Source organism: Ochotona curzoniae, unplaced genomic scaffold (assembly GCF_017591425.1).
Source record: "Ochotona curzoniae isolate NIBS_2020 unplaced genomic scaffold, NIBS_Ocur_1.0 scaffold_4701, whole genome shotgun sequence".
In the NCBI taxonomy this organism is placed as follows: domain Eukaryota; kingdom Metazoa; phylum Chordata; class Mammalia; order Lagomorpha; family Ochotonidae; genus Ochotona; species Ochotona curzoniae.
The window spans coordinates 22,465,244-22,480,358 of NW_024467122.1; the positions used below are offsets into that span (position 1 = coordinate 22,465,244).

At 38.3% G+C, this 15,115-nt stretch overlaps 1 protein-coding gene across 2 annotated transcripts in view; it reads left to right on the forward strand.

The window, feature by feature from the left end:
* MDGA2 (MAM domain containing glycosylphosphatidylinositol anchor 2) overlaps nt 1–15,115 on the forward strand; it is a 665,568-nt gene that overhangs the window by 95,579 nt on the left and 554,874 nt on the right. The gene's annotated exons all lie outside the window — the stretch shown is intronic.

Sequence of the window (15,115 nt, forward strand, 5' to 3'; positions counted from 1 at the left end):
CGATCTGAACCCATTCCTAAATACAGTGTAGTTGGAGTCAGAAGACAAAGCAGCTGATGGAATGCAAGATATTTTTAGTAAGATTCAGAACTGACAGTGATAAAAAAAGTGTGCAGTCTAGAGATGGTGGAGTGACATCTTCAGGGTGCTGAGATTGTTGACCAAGGATTTTGTGTCTAGCCAAACTACTCATCTGAGAAAAAAGAGAAATTAAGAGATCCCATGATAAATATTTGAACATTTTCATTTGCAAATAAGCTTTACCAAAAGACGGAGTCCTTCAGGCTGATGAAATAACATTGGAGAGGGGATATGCTTGTGCAACTGAATCACTTATGATGGTGCCGGGTTCAAGTCCCCTTTCTGTTCAATCCTGCTTCATGCTAACAAACCTGGAGACAATGGATGATGGCCGAGGCATTTGGATGCCCACCACGGATGTGGAAGGACTAAATGGAAGCCTGGGTCCTTCCTACCTTTCGCATCTCTCAGTTCTGGCTCCTTAGGGCATTTGTGGAGTGAGCCAGTGGATGAAAGTATAACAGTGAGATGGTGTTAATGTGTTTTGTTTAAATATTATTTTATTGTTGTTACTTTCCATGCTATGATTTTATAGGTATAGGGATTCCCCTATTTATCTGCACTTCTAGGCTCTCCAGTCTCTCCCCACACACTATTTTCCCCTATATTATTATGGTAGTGTAGTCCGCCAGCAAGTTACAAGTCCAACTTTCTGCTACTTATGTCATGACATTGTAGGTACGCGCAATGATAGATAGCATAGTGTCATATCATGTGTAAAAGTGAGATAGTATTAAAGCTAACTAGATGGCTATAAGTTCAAATGTTAACTGAATACTGAAAGGCAAGACTACTAAGGAAATTACTCACATAATGCACTTCCAGAGTTTATAGGGAAGTGAAATTTTGTACTTGACAGTAAGTTAAAGGGTGTAATGGCCATTTAGAGGATCAGAAAATACACAAGACATAGCAAAATGCAGACATAAGTGCTACCTAATCAGTTCTGACATTAAATGGAAATTCATTACAGATTGTAATCAAATCTAAAAGTGGAACCCAAATCAGTCTGGTCTCTCTCTGCCTTCCTCGTCTCCATTTAGTGATTCATGTGACTAAGGCGGTTCTCATTTGGAATCCAGAAGTGTCACGTCACGCAGAGGACAGCTGATTTCACAGGCTTGAATCACCTTTAACCTGCAAGGCAGTAGGTTTGCAGAGCCTGTGAGCAAAGCTTAGGCTATTTTGAAAAGTCATTGTTCTACCTGTCAAAACTTACAACAATGTGTGCCCCCAAATTACATAATCTTGATGGAATAGAGAAATTCCCACCAAAACACAAACTATTGCACCTGACCCAGAGGAAACAAAAAAGTCTGGCTAAATGTAGAAAGAGTGAACAATTTCAAAAAAATTGTAAAGAGCAATTTTAACCTTACTCAAATAAGAGTTTGTGTGTTCATGGCTTCACTGGTGAATTTTTCCAAAATGCAGTATCGGGACCAGTGATATTCCTTCCAATGATTTATTTCCTTCAAAAACATATAAAAGATTTGGGAATAATTTTGAAATCCTTCTATGAGATGTATAATGCCTAGATAACAAGGTCTTAAAAAATATAGACGAGTATTTAAATATGGATTAAAAATACCAACACAATGTTAGCAACCCAAATCTGGCACCATGTAGTAATATTATGCAATGTACCAAAGTGGAATTGATCAGAGTTCAAGCTTTAGTGAGTATTTTAAGATCAGGCAATATGAACAGAATGGATAGCGCAGCAGCCTCTTTGTAGTGGATATGAACGTCTTTGGTAGTGTATGAAACACTCAAGAATTTAGACTTTAGCCTCTAGGCTACCCCACTAGGCCCGCACCCAGGCATTTAGACGTGGAAGTGAATTTATTCCGCCTGAGGAATGGCATCTATACAAATGAGTAAAGAACAGCACAGTTTGACCATCAAAAGTGGCCTAAGCCCCCATAGGATCATAGTGAATATTTACTTTCATGACTCGATTTTATCATACGGATCGTAAACAAAGCAAATTGAAAAACAACCAAAAAACAGGAAAGAAATACAAAAATAAAAGATGTTTTTATGAGTAAAAAGAAGGCAACTGTCTGTAAGCAGTGCATCTCATTTGTGGAAAAGCCTGTGCAGTGCTCAGCAGAGGAGTAGTGGAGGTCAGCAATGGGAGGTAGAGGAACCTGCCCCAAATGCAGCCGGATCTCTCTGCATTATCGGTAGAAGGCTAAATAAGCCAAAAGGAAATAAGCATTTCAACTTAAAAACACAAAAACAGGGTTCTTAGTAAATTTAACAGACAAACAATCCGAGTAACGTATTTGAAGGAGATTCAAATGAAAGATGTATCGCATCCATTATTTGGAAGTGCTACTTTTGTTAAAATGGTATAGTCATCATACAGTTGATCTTGAGAGGTGATTTAACCTTCTCAACCAGAATCTGAGTTGTTTTTTTTTTTTTTTCTGGAACCTATGAACTTAATATTTCTAAGAAAACACGAGGGACCTTAAGCCTCTAAAAGAACATTGGACAAGAATAAAGTTGGAAGAGCATTTTGCATAATTGCAAAAGTTAACCACCCAACTACATTCATTCTGATAATATTAGTAATATAGACACATGGAAAAATAACAGGTGCTCAGGAACTTTGGGGGAATTTCCAGGAAAATTCCATAGGTCAACCAGGTTGCTTTTTTCCTTTTTTATATTTCATTTATTTTTTGTGATTTTTACATTTCGTCATTTCTTATTAATATAAATAGCAGGTTTCATGTAGTTCATGGCTATATTTTTAAGAAAATATGCTATTTTATTTTTGTTTTTTCATCTTTGTGATAAGGCTTTAAATTGACCACTATATAGTTCAACAAGTAAAAGACTTCTGATCAGCAGGAATATAGACAGGCACTGCTTAAACCTTAGATTACAACAGGTGAAAGAATAGGACCCTTTATACCATAGATGACTCAACATGGCTCATAGAGCTGGACATATAAAGCCCTTAAAATGACACATAGCCTTCTTGAGCTGCCTGCAGGCAGTAGTTGGTTCTATATGACCCCAGATGAACAGTGACAACCACAGAATAGGTGAGAATATCTGTAAAATCATACAGTTGATAAAGAATTATTTCAATACTTTAGCATGTTGCAATTAGCAATATATGTTGCAGTAGAATAAAAAGAGAAAATAAGTTAAAGTTGGCAGAGATACGGATATTTCCACAAAGAGGGTTTGCAAGTGATGAATAAGTTCTTGCAAAGCTCCTGAACATGATTAGGAAAAGTCTGAGCAAAAGCACAATCACATAACACTTCCGAAGCTACCTGACGGCTGAGGATGAAATAATCTCCCTCTCCTGGCAAAAGAAACAGGAAATGATTGGTGATCCTGAGGGTGCGAAGACATGCAGATCCTCATGGACTGTGTATGGGAATGTAAAATATCGCACCCATGCCGGTGAACACTTGGATGTTCATTAAAAGCTAACTGTAGAGACCAGAAAATCTTGGAAAATACTGCAGAGAATTAAACTGTGTCCCACATAAAAATCTGCACAAAAGATGTGATAGTTGGCTTGCTTCAATGAATGGGTTAACACTTCCTGTAGGCTATTAGTTAGGCTTATAGGACTGAGGTTTTGATATATGCTGCAGGGTAGATGCATGGTTCAAATATTAAGTGATTGAACCCAGTCACACAAAAAATGTTTGTTTCATGCAGTTTGTATTAGAGGTCCGGCAGTTGCAGGCCCACAGAAATGAGGTATTACTCATTGAAAAGTGATTGTTGTGAAGACCCAAGAGAAGGAAGTTACGGCCATCTGTGGGGTGTGTTTGGGGAATGCTGAAAACACTGGGAAATTAGATTTGGACAATGCTATACAACTTTGTACATATGCAAAAAGATGGTTTAGTATGAATGTTTGAAACTTACAAGGTGTTATGACATCATTGGATATTTTGCTAAAAGGATAGTAAAAGGGAGGTGAAAGGAAAAGAGAATTTGAAGTTGAGACTGAACCAGGATGTGATAATGCAGTTGTGCTTCCATAACTTTCTTTGAAAACCAAAACACAAGATAAAAATTCATGGGAGGAAAGTGGCTCATTGATAAATCTTTAAAATTTAGGCATTTCGAATCTTAAAAGAAACACATGTCTAAATTACAAGTGTGGGAATATAATTTGATAAGGTTACTTCATGTAGAAAAAATACAACATTCAGTAAGATTTGTTGCTTCTAATTATAATTGATCACTAGTATTATCAAATTAAGCTAATTGTTCAATTTTCTACATCAGTGCTTTCCCACCCACGTATGTATGCCATTCTAACCTGAGGCAGATCTGTGAGTTTGGTCCATGCCACTGAGATTAGAAAGTTTAAATCATGACCCTTTGACCCTTGGCTGTATGTAGCAGTGTGTTTGTAATTTTTGTCAGCCCAGCCCCTGCAAGTTCTTTGGTCTCTGTTGAATGGTTGACAATTGTCAAAATGTTGGAACTAGGTAAGATTGGTACACTGATCCATCTGCCTCAACAATTTTAAAAAATTAATTTCCCAGGGTTATTTTTCTCAACACTTGGCAAAAAAGTATTAACTCTTTATTCTCTCTGAAGAAATTGAGTTTACATAATCTACTTAATATTATGTACAAAAGAAAATCCTTGAAGCTCAAGAAACCTTTAGTTTTTGGATGGTTAATCATGTTTGTACTGAATGGAGGGAGTAAAAGAAACCTTCGTTTACTCAGCTAAAACCACAGGGGATATTGGAGGCATTCAGATCAGCTATTCACATCCTGAAAATACCTGCACGCTGTGCACAAGGGCTGTAGGATTGTGCAGAGTAGAATGCTGTTGATCTAGCCACATGGAAAACAAAAATGGAAAGTTAGGGTCTTACTCTGTACTTAAGTTGTTGCAAAAACATCTGTATAAAGGTGTCTGTGAAAGATAGGTAGACATTATAAATGCAAGAATTTAGACATTATGGCTCTGCCTTAGCCTGGAGAACATGTAAACTCATATATCAACATGTAGATACAGCAGCATTTTTTAAAGGATGATTGAGATGTGCTTTAAAATATACGTATTTTAACATAATTCATTTCATTAAATATTTTGTGTGTCAAGGTAAATAGCCATGATATAGGTTTTGTATTTACCTGTATCTAGTCATAGTGAAAAAAAATCAACAATTGTTCTAAATATATATATATATAAATATATATATTTTATTTTACTAGTGGAAAGGCAATATGAAATTCAAAGAAAAGTGTTGCAGGTGGTAGAAGTTAACATATGTGTGCCTGGCATCATTCTTGGCACTTGCCTTGCTTTATTGAGTCAAAATCATTATGATTATCCTGTAATCAGAAGTCACACCAAAGACCAGAAGAGCCAGAGCTGATAGCGGCACACAGCACAGCCACGTGTGCCTGAGCTCCGACACGAGGTCAGAACCAGCGCCCAGTGCCTGCATTCGTCATTGCTGTGGAATCCTGCATTTTCATTTTTGTGTTTTCACTGAGACAAAATGTTCTGTCCAGATGCCTTTTCTCTCATATTAACAACATACATGTGCTAAAAATGTGGTTATGTACTTTTTGTTCTGTTAAAAATATATCTGGACTTTGTGGTGTTGAAGTTGACTTTCAGTTGAACTTGTCTTTCCTGTCCAGTTAGAAGACATGCGTTTAAGAACTAACTGACCCCACTATATATGCAATTCTAAGATTTTAGAAGTGTTCTCTGAAAGAGGGATTTGAATGCAAGGAGGATGACTTGTAATTGTACAGTCGAGAGTCAATCCCAAGGTTAACACGACTAACAACGAGTTGTTTTCAAGGACACGGTTCATCAGAGCTTTACATTTGAGTTCTAGAAAGAATAGCATTTGACACTATTTTAAAGTGTCAAATAATCTTTGTCAAAACTTACTTAAAATCACTTTTTTGAAACATTTTTATTCTAAGATATGAGGGCATAGTTTTGGCAGTATGTAATGTTTCATTTTAAGGACTATGAGTGTGTATGAGTAATACATATTTATCCTAGAGTAAATGTGAATGGAACAAACGTACTGGGTTTAGAAACTTAAAAATAATGGTGTGTCCTGTGATGAAACTCAGCAGAATTTTGAATATTTGAGAGAGGGGATGGTGGTGGATATAATCTTGTGATTCTTTTCTCAAATACCTACAAGTATGGATGCTGCTAGGTCCTGGACCTCTGGGTCAGTAGCAGAAATCCAGCTTTTGAGCCATCACCACTTCCTCCCAGTGTCTGCCTGAGCAGGAAGCTGGAGGTAGGAATCGGAGATGGATACGCATCGCAGGTATTCCCCCGTGGGATGTGGGCATGTTAATCAGTATATTTTGACTGCAAGGCTAAACAGCCACCCATCATTTGAACGTGTAACCATTGCTTTAGAAAGGTCATTAGAACTATTGGGTTCCCTTGTACATGACAATAATTCAAGTCAGTGAATCAAGGTTTTTGTTTTTGCACTAAGCATATTTGTTCTATTCATATTTGATTCGTGTCAAGTAAAAATTTGTAAACTTAGAACTGGGACATGGTTTGTAAGTAATGATTAGAAAAATATATATAGTATTGGTTCCTTGGTTACTTAATCAGTTTTCTCATCATTAGTGCTTACCTAAATATATCAATAGACTGAGTAACACTCTAAGGTATTACACAATATTTTCTTGTTTTAAGCCACAAAATGATTCTATATTTGCACTAATGGGCAATACTAGCAACATCGTGTAGATTAGTAGATCTGTCAGTGCTATGTATTTTAAGACTAGTTTAAAAAATAACCACATGTAGCGTGGAGGATCTTAGTCGCAATCACTGCACATGCTCAAGTGATGCTTACAGAATGCAAGTAACTTCCTCACTCACACATCACAGGTAAATAAACACAGAGGTAGGTTTTTCAATTGAAGCCTTCTTACTCTGTGGCATATTTTCACCTTTGAATGAATTTCACAAAGCATTGAACTCTTTGTATGCCTTTATCTGGATACTGGGAACCGAGTCTAGTTGCAAGTATGGTTCCATTTCTGTCTCAGCTATGGCCAGTTTATCTCCTACCTTCCCCTAACTAGGCAGCATGAATTCCCATCTCATTCTCATGTTCTCTCTCTCTCTCTCTCTCTCTCTCTCTCTCTCTCTCTCTCTCTCACGCACACACACACACACGATTTATTCATTTTCATTGGAAAGGCAGTTTTACAGACAGAAGAAGGCAGAATGATCTTCTGTCTGCTAGTTCACTCCACAAATGGCTGTCATGGCCAAAGTTGAGCCAATCTGGAGCCAGGAGCTTTGTCTTAGTCTCACATAACAGGATGCATGGTCCCAAGGACTTGAGCCATTATCTTCTGCTTTCCCAGGCCATGAGCAGGGAGCTGGATGGGACGTTGAGTAGACAGAATATGAACCAGTGCTCATGTGATCCTAGTGCTTGGAGGTAGAGGATTACATTGCCCTGGGACCAACAGTTTTGTTGTTGTTTTTGTTGTTGTTGTATTGGCCAAATCCTGGATAAAAATACAAAGGCATGTGAGGAAGGTGAAGGACACACACTCCTAGAGTTGCCTGTTAGTGGGCAGTGACTCACGAATGGCTGTGATTCTGCATGAGAGCTGCTGCGTTTCAAGTACAGCCCTCTGCTGCTCTCTGTATTAAATAACCAGAATCTACTTCATTCTCACGTATGAAGTCTGCTACAGAAACGCATCCTTTTTGCTTCTCTTTTCCAATAAAGAAAAAAAAATAGAACTAGAATGAAAGTGCTTTATTCTAGATAACATTTTAGTCATTTCTAGGGGGACAGCCTTACTAGGAACTTAGAGTTTAAATACATGCTTCAGGAAAATACAGATTTAGAAGCATTTGTGGAAACAATTTATTTGATTCCTTTGTGAGTATAGATAGTAAGTCTGGGTTAAAATATATTCAGAGGTCTAATTGAGTCGATTTAATCTGTTTTTAAATGAATCAGGTTGCTTTTCCAGACAGCCGACTTTAGGGTTTACCGCGATTCAATTTCCTGACCTTTCGGAAGTCCAGTACAGTGAGGGTGGGGAGTACCTTGGGCTGGAGGAGCCAAGAAGCATTCCCAAGGTAATGAAATCATGCAGATTTCCCAGACGTTCCTTGAGCTCTCCTCCCACCACCCTTTGTTGACAGCCGGTTCTCTTGCCAAACAAAGCTGTTGTCCCATATGGCTTCCCTGGAGGATTTCCTGGTGTAATGCCTTCAGCATGGAGTCCAAGGAGGAGTAAAACCTCTACATTGTTATTAGATGAGCTTCTGATGACCCAATGAGGGCCTTGAATTGATATGACCAAGGGAAGTGTGTGGTTCTCTTCATATTTAGTATTTAATGTGATTTTATAGCCAACTGCAGCTATCCCATGGGAGAGTCTGTGAGTACACATCTATGTATTTGTGTCTTCCTCTGAGCACACATTCCTAACTTCAAGTAAACACAAACATCCATGTGTTTATCAAAAACAGTTTTATATACACTTTAAGTTTCTGTGTTCTAGCCAGAAAGCAATACTTCCAAATCTGTCTCTTATTGGTGCATGAATACTTTCATCATTTTAGTTGTTTTTTTCCCATTTCACCCTGACACTTTCAAAGTTCTTGAAGCATCTCCTGGTACTTATGGGCTACTCCCAGACTCTGTCATGCTAGCTTCTGTTTGATGTAAAGATGTTCCATCCCTTCCCTACCACCTCATAGGTTTGATGTGCTACATAAGCTACATTTTTTTAATTTTAAAGGACAGGTTGTCTGTAACTGTTCCTGTTTAAGATAACCAAGTTGTAGTTGTATGAATTTCAGAATACTAATATAGAATTTCTACCGATAGTTAAGTTAGGCTTTTAAACACACTGTATTCTCCATTTCATCATCGTACTAGTAATTTAAAAGGCACAGAGCATCTTGAAGATATCTAACTATTCCCCTAACATATCCAGCATAGCACTACATACTCCTGTGAATACTTGAAAGTTATCGTGTTGATAAATGCTTTGCAGTAATCCCAGGGGTGCATCTCAATAAAACACAGTACTTTTAGAGTCTTCATGGTGCGTTTGATGGACAAGACTCGGAATTCTCTCCATGACCCTCATCTTTATTTGTTTGGATTGCAAAGCTATACCTAAGTCTTGGGCTCTTTTTCTTATGAAATACTCAGTGTAAGGATCTAAGCAGGTTTCTTGTTATTCTTTGAACATTGCAGAGTTTTTGAATGTCATTGATTGACACCACAGAGTTGAGATGCATTTTAGGGAAGAAAGCTTTGTTGGCAGAAAGTCATCTATGTAAATAATACATGAGAAGTAGCACCCTGTACAGTTCTTGTGTGCACAAACCTTTCATCTGTGGCTCTCATTCTTGTTGGAAATGTATACTAAATCAAGAACATGCCCTTTTTGGAAAAACAGCGTCTATCCTGCACCTTTCACATGATCCCTGCCCTTTCTAATCTTTACTAATTTGAAAAAGAGTGAGGAGCTGTGCAGTACCCACCTGACTACGAAACGGAGAGTTCATTTTTCAGTAAATGCGTGTCGGTGGTGTGCTGTTTAGCTGCTTCTCAATCATTAAAAATGGATGCTCAAATGTTTAGTTTAGCCATCTGCTTTTAATGACATTAGACCCTCTCAGTTGCTATTTTATTTGCACAAATATTAAACACTGTCAACAGTGACTTAGGATTTAATTTGTGCATATGAAACTCATTTATTAGAAAATTTGACAGGCGTTTTCCTTCAAATATCGAACTTGGTCTTACAGTGCTGAATAATGAAAATACTCTTAAAAAAATCATTGTTTTAAGTTGGCGTGAAAAATACAAATGATTATTTAATAGTTCTTATCAGCCCTGTTCTTTGGGAAAATTAGATTAATGGCAGAACAAACTGGTTTACTTTCATAAATAAATAAATACATTGGAATCTGCCACACATCTGCTGAAGTAAAATCATCCAAGGATCAGGTCCTCTATATAAGCCATATGATACCACTCGTCGTATCTTTGCCTCCTAACACTGTGGTCCTGGTACACAGCCTTCCTGGCATTTTCAGTACAGATTGAGTGGGAGAATTACTATTATTGGATTTGGTACTTGGGGAAGATGGAGAGTCAATCAGAGGTCATTAGTGTGTTGACTGTAGAGATTCTATCCATTCATCTTGACTGCTTGTTGGCCATCCCAGTACAGCGAATACCTCAAACAAGCATGTTATACTGAGGCGAACACACTACACAAGCTGCATGGCACTGTAACATACAGCAGTGTGTTAGCCAGTCAGTAATATTTGGCTTTGAAAAGAAGATTGATGCGTCCAGTGCACCCATGCATGCAGGATTAACTTTGAAGTGGCAATAGTTGCTTCACATTGATCATTCTGGCAATTAAAAGCCATCTGCAATTCAAGCAGTATATGTTTTAGTATCATTGTTTAGCCTGTGACTACGGGATTGAAATGGGGAAACCACGTGTTGTACAAAAAGGAGAGGAATTAATAAAGCATACATTAACCTTCTGATATTTTCATAAGCACGTAACCAGTTGCAACTGGTTGAGCCTGGACAAGATTAGATTTTTTGATAACTATTATTTTCTAAATGGCAATATCAATCCCAGCATTTAGTCTTTGTTGCACTTTTTTTTTTGTCTTTAAAAGGTGTATTTTTATTTGTAATCATTTTGACTATACATAGTGTTGAACTTTATATGAATCAATCTCGATTGTTGAAAATAATCCTGAGAAGGGGAAAATGATGCTTTATGGCAAATGGAATGGGAAAACAATAGATTAAATGGCGTTTAATCAGGTTTTCTGCCCACGAGCTTTCTTTAATACTTTTTTAAGGTAACTTTATTTGCAGTCTCATATGTTTCTTGTCCCACAGAGCCATCAATGAACTACCCCCTTTGCTTTCTTAAAAATGTCAATGGACTAATTTTCGACAGTATTCATTTTGTTTCAGAAGATGATTCAGTGCTTCAGTTCTTGGAGAGCATCTTACATCACCTGTTTCTTGCTGATATATAGATTTTTACAGAGGCCAGTGGCTAGATTAGATGATTTATGACTGCAACTCCAGCAGAGTGCATGAGTGAACACAAGATATTTTTGAATTATCTGGGTAAATTCATTTGAAGTGGCAAGCACAAGGGTCATTAACTTACTAACCATGGGGAAAAACTGGGAAATTGATGGTGTCACCTGCTTAGAAGTTATATTCAGTTCACTGTTGCAGATCTTGCTGATGTCCTTAACTTTCTTAAATTGGAGTATGAACAATATAATGTTGTTTCAGAGTAGTAACTTTATGCTTAATCCTCTTAAAGCAATAAACATAAATCGTGTTTGTCCACAAAACAATGAGCTTAATGCCTGATATAATATTTTCATAATTACCATCATTATTTCATGTGTCCTTTTAAATTTTTGTTTTTCATTCTTTTTGAAAGTGCATGCGTTACCTGGCAATATGGAGGAAGGTGATCATTCTTGCAAATCTGTTTTGTAATTCAACACAAAGAATGCACCTCATTGCCTTAGCCAGTTATCAACATGCAGAAAGTAGGTGATAATGCAAGATAGAAGAACAATGTGACATTTTGATGACATTTTAGAAATTTTGCATCAAAAATTATTTTTAACCTTTTTTACTCATTGTAATTGTGGATTGGTAACAGTTTTTCTTAAAACTTTGTGTTTCAACATAAACTATCGTTTTAAAATGCACACACTATTTTATTTTCAGAATAAAATTTATCTTAAATGCTGTCCTTTTTAAAGTAAGATGGGATGCACTCTGAAGTTTATAGCCAAATTGCCAGTGTGAATGTCAAATGTTACATGTTTAAAGGAAAACAAAGAAAATCAGCAAGAGCATTAACAAACAATCCAGTGTTTTCATTATGAGCTAACAGATTCATGAAAATTGCTTCTTAAGGGCTGTTGAAAACACATGAAAACTTTGCTATGTACAAATATTTTCAGAGACAAATGTTTTAAAGTAACTTAAGATATAATAAGATATCGTGACTAATTATGGGTTAAAACTACTCTTTTGAAAGTATATTTGACTCTATTGAACTTTCTGTTATTTTCATAATTTCTTGATTTTCTTAGTTTTAGAACTGCATAATCCCATTGTTTTTCCAGCAAGGGCTATTTTAATTAAAAAATGATAGCTTTTTCCTCCTTACCCTCATTAGAGCAAGGGGATTAATTACTTGACCGTGAACTAAGAGTGACTCAGTAAATTGGAACGTTATAGAGTAAAGTGGAGTTATAGCACCAGTGATTTAAGTATTTTGTTGTAGAAGATAAAAGAGGTATTGTCTGATTTCTTCTTTCCCTCTGAAGCAGAAATGGATTTACACTACTCAGTGGGAGAGCAGTCAGGATTCCAGAGGGCACGCCAGAGTTAGTATGGACAAGTTCGGCTTCAGAAAATAAGAAACTGAAACATATTTTCTAAAGTGACTGAAAAAGGAAAGACAATGATACATACAAGACACTAGCCAAATTCTCACAGCGACTGGGAACTCAAACTGCATTTCCAATGGCTTTCCTTGTTTTCTGATCTCAGAGCAGGTGTTCCTTCTGCCGGGACAAGTGGCTTTAAAATATGAAAAAAGAAAAAAAAGATCTAAGGAGGACAGTGTTGGGGGACCCAATGCTGTTTTCCTGGAAATAAAGGCTATTGGACAAGAGATGGCTGAAAGGGATAGAATTATAGAATTGGTCCATCAGTGCAGGAAGACTGAATTGAGAAACCAAACATAGACTTTGGCTCCTATCCCAGTGAGGGACAGATAATGTGCCCCCTGGCCGCTGTGTCGTCCTTCTAGGCAAATTCGTGGGTCTTGAAAAGTCTTTGGGTTTTATTTTGGGGATCTTTTTGTTTGACCCTTTTCAGCACCTGTATTTAGGAAATTATACACCCAAGTTGTTCTCCCTTCCACGTTTGAAAGGTACACAAATAGCAAGACTTGATTTTCATTCTTGTGCGGCCCGTTTTCAGGAGGAATGGTGGGTAACTACTCCCTTTTGTGAAGATGTGCCATCTTCACTCCAGCTAGGCGTGCATCTCAGCCTGCATCGGCCATACAGCTTGCGTGGTGTCTGTAGGAATTGAAATCGAGATCACCAGTTCTAACCCTGGCAGCTCCACTTCCCATCTAGCTCCCTGACTGTGGCCTGGGAAAACAGTTGAGGAATTGCCCAAAGCCTTGGGACCCTGCGCCTGCATGGGAGACCTGGAGGAAATTCCTGGCTCCTGGCTTCAGATTGGTGCAGCCTCAGCCATTGAGGCCACTTGGGAAGTGAACTATCGGATGGAAGATCTTCCTCTCTATCTCTCTTCCTCTTTGTATATCTGACTGCAATAAAAATTTTAAAAAAATATTTAAAAATTTACTATCTAAGTAAAGTGAAAGCATTTACCAGGTCTTAAGTTGCAGATTAAGAATAATTATATATGTATTTACTCAACATTTCTTTGTGTGTCGGAAATTGATGTAGACAGGACCTAAACAACAATGCATCAAAGACAAAGCATGGTTAGTGGAAATTTTATTCTGTGGATGGCAGACATTTGAGAAAATAATCAAATATATGTGTGTATATGGAGACTTTGGGTGTATGTGTGGACAGTGCTGATGAGAAAAAACAGAAGGGCATTAGAGTAATGAAAATTTTCCAGCATTTTATGTGACAAAGGACTCTGGTAGGGTTTGTGGTTGGAATTAGATTAGCTATTACTTTTATAACCTAAGATGACCAGCCATTTGAAACCATAACTGTTGCTACTTTGAATAGGCTAATTGAGGGAAGTCTTTTTTTTATTTTGAGATTTATTTATTTTTATTGGAAAGGCAGAGTTACAGAGAAGGAGATACAGGGAGAAAGACTGTCCATGAACTGGTTCACTCCCCAAATGGTCACATGCGGTGGTTTAAACCTGCCAGCAGGTCCTGAGGTCACCAGGGTGAGGTGTGTTCTTCAGCTGTAAAAACCACCGGAGACAAACCAGTGAGGAATGGGGAGGACAGGAAGGCATCTTCTGTCAGTCCCCCCCCCCCCAAAGAAACTGTAATTGACTGGAAAGCATGTCCAGTTCCCTTGGTTGTCTAGTCGTGAAGAGATCATGTTCATGGGTAGGGCTGGAAGCTCTGCCTCAGCTCACGGGCAAGTCAATTCGCCCACCAGCTAGCTGGCAGAGACGCAGTACTGATTGCCCACGTCACAACAGCTGGAGCTAAGCCGATCTGAAGCCAGCAGGCAGGAACTTCTTTTGGATCTTGTTAGATTCGCCGCTCGCTAAAATGTTAGATTCACTGACCTCCAGGGAAAGAATAACTCAGCCAAATGCGTGAAAAGGATCTAGATGGCCTTTATTTCAGGAAACCATGGTCACGGGCTTCTCTTCCCCGTGCAGCAGAAAGACGTGAAGGAGTGAGCTGCAGAGGAATAAAGGCGCTGAAGAGAGAGGGAAGGGGCCATTTTTAACTCTCCTTGACGTGGAAGCCTAGACAGGTCACATCGGCCCTTATTGGTGGGGTGATATGAGTCTGAGCCTCTCATTGGTGCAACGGTGGTCTCACCGCCTAAGGGGCCCACCAGAATTCCACCATCCCTTCTGTTTGGTTGGAGGCAAACTCCACCCTTTTCTGGCCACCGTGGTAGCCATCAGGTCTCCTACACGGGTGCAGGGTCCCAAGGCTTTTGACTATCTCTACTATTTTCCCAGACCATAAGCACGGAGCTAAATGGGAAGTAGAGCAGTCGGGACATGAACTGGTGCCCATAATGTGTCATGACATGTGCAAGGTGAATATTTAGCCACTGAGCGATAGCGCCAGACCCTAGGGAAAGGCTTAATGATTGAATGACATTTGGGTGCATACCTAAAAGAATATAAAACAATATTCCCTGTGGTCTTTAGGATAAAGGTGGACAGATGCCCTGAGTAGATTTATTGATGTGTTGGGGCTTCTAG